This window comes from Stegastes partitus, unplaced genomic scaffold (assembly GCF_000690725.1).
Source record: "Stegastes partitus isolate 25-593 unplaced genomic scaffold, Stegastes_partitus-1.0.2 Scaffold619, whole genome shotgun sequence".
NCBI lineage: Eukaryota > Metazoa > Chordata > Actinopteri > Pomacentridae > Stegastes > Stegastes partitus.
The window spans coordinates 260,779-263,595 of NW_007578350.1; positions in this window are offsets into that span (position 1 = coordinate 260,779).

Genomic DNA, 2,817 nt, shown 5'->3' on the forward strand with positions numbered 1-2,817 from the left:
ACTGTTAAGCTAACACTGACTGAGCATGTTGAGCTAACACTGATATGTTAGTGTAGGTAGATATAGCTGAAAAACTAATCATCAATCTGTCAGTATAAAGAAACTGCTCTGATAATAGGAGATTAATCGTCAGACCATTGACAGCATTGTGTAGAATCGTCTGCACCTCGTTATCGTTCCACTTTAGGAGGGAAAAAGCTCTGTTGTGTTTCTTTAAAGCCATCACAATTGTCTTGAGTGTGGCTAAGAACCGAACGCTATGACAGTGTTTACTCAAACCAGGGATGGAGGAGGAATTGTTTTGTTGGAACATTTGTATTCAGGGAGGCGAGTACTGTCATTAAAATGGCAAAATAATGACTTAAAAACCACTAGCAGGGCTGCTTTATCGCACTATTCAAACTTTCAGCAAAATTGGAAATTTTCACGGTGGTAGTTCGCTGCAGGGAGGTTGGTTTTTTTATTTTTAAAAGTTAACATGTAACTAGTGGAAAGGGGAAAGCTTAGAGTTTAGAGGGACACCACCTGTGAGAGATATTTATTCATCATTTTACTGTTGTTGGAAATATGTTTGCCTGAACTTTGTGTGACGATGAGCTGGTTCTGTGCTGTTTCTGATTATTCTGGAGGGCTTTAGCGGCTTGTCCCAGGACTTTTTTGACAGAACAAGTGGTTATTGATGATCACAACAGATCCATCCCTAATCAATGGGCCGCTTTACGACCTCGTTGAGCTTCGACACCAGATTGTGAGCGTCCTTTGATAGGACGGGACTTTTATTTCAAGCTTGAGATGATCTGTTTTTTGTCGCCTTTGCATTAAATTATTTGTTTTTTCTTTAAAGCAATTCTCCCAGGGGAGCTACACTATTATTCAACCTATCTTATCTTATCTGAAGAACAATGAAAACATAAAGGTGAACCTAAAGGTGAAGCACCGGATTCTGATAACAAAACATGGCATTAATAATAAAATAAATAAAAAAACAGTGGTTTATTTATTATACAGAGACACGCCAGGCTCAAAAGATGTTTCCTGTTAATGCAAATTCCAGCTTCTTTTTACAAACTATTTAACCGAATCATTAAATCAAAACTAGTTTTCTGCATTTAGACTAAATTGAAAATGTCTGTGTGTCAGCCTCCTTGGCCTCTTAACAGAACATTAATGGTTCTAGACTAGAGCGTATAGATTAGTTCCTTCTGTTTCACATATCAGTTACACAGCTCATATCGCCACCCTGCGCCGTGAGTGTTTGACTGACAATATGGAGCTAACAGCCTATCTCTGCCTCCCATCATTAATTAAACAGCACCCGTGACTGAGTGCTCTTCCTGGTGCACAATTGATCCATTCCAGTGCTTGTAGCTCTTATCTGCTCTTGGATCGCATCTTTTGAAAAGCAGTATTTTTAAAAGGTCTTGTGGAGACTGACATCGTTCTCGGAGATCTCGTCTGTTTAGAGGCTCTCTGTGTTTGAGAATTTGTTAAATGTGCGAGTTTTCCAGCTCTCTGCCTGAATCAAAAGATGCTCGGTGTTACTGTGTCACTGCGCAGCGTTAACCGTCCCGGAGACGCCTCTCTCGTTACATGTAATGAATCAAAAGTCACCAATCTGTCCAAATACTGGGAGTATCAACTTTATCACAGCCTAGAAAGTCTGTGTTTTGAATCCGAGGCTGTAATTGGGAGGAAAAAAAAAGGCGAGAGATCATTGTTCTCCGAGACCACGTTCACAAATTGTCTCTCTCCTGCAGTTGATTCATGTTTCTGACACAGGAATACAATAAGGAAGGTGAGAATATAGCAAAGATAAACCCTTAAACCCACACGTTCCCAGCACAAATAGTCTCACAGAGTGTTTTGTTTTTTTTTTTAATACAAACTTGCTGCTCTGCTCAACACGTCAGCATTGGTTTTGTTTGGAGACCACTGCAGGCTTTGGACTGTCATTATGGCAATAATGTCCAAGAGCCTGAGATAGCAGACACAAAAAGTTATGCCCTCATTGCAAACAGCGGAATCTGTAGCTGTTGTTGCTGCTCATTATCGGCGTGCTGTCGTACCGCCGGGCCAAACCTCGAAATGTTTGGCTGCGCGGCAGATGGTCGTGCAAACTGGAGGGAAGCGCGCATTTAGCCGAACTTAACAAAGCTCCCGTGCTGGTGTGATACAGTTTTGATCCTCGGTCTGATGCGTTTTTTTTTTTCTTCCTTCGCTCGATTCCCTCAGACTTTCGTATGAAACGTAATTACACTTAAGGAGGACAGCGTGACAACATGTTGCCGGTGCTGAGGAGACAGCCGTCACGTGTAATTAGAGAGGTGGTGCTTTGCTGTGAGGAAAAAAAGATGAGAAATGAAGGCCTGACAACAAGTGTCACACGATGATGTGAGCTACATGCAGAAGTTTCTGAACTATGAAGCCAAAGTGACGCTGGCAGGTACAGCATGGTGAGCAGAGGAAGCTATCGGAAACAGATTCCCTCCCTGTCGCCGTGCCAATATTTAAATTTGATGCCGGCTTGCTAGAGTAAAAAGATACACAGCCGCCCTAATGGTTGACTTTTATTGTCTATTTCTGAGCAGATTCCAGAGTTCAGTTATTTTCCCATATCATCCATCCACCTATTATCTCTACACCGCTTCATCCTCACTAGGGTCGTGGGGGGGGCTGCAGTCTATAGGGCACAGACTGTATAAAAGATGGACGTAGCAACCGGCCCTGAAAAATGAAGCCAACCCGGAAGTGTCAAAAACCTGCAATATCACTACGTCCACTAGCTGCTGGCTCCAAAAAGCCCTGGCTCCCATAGAC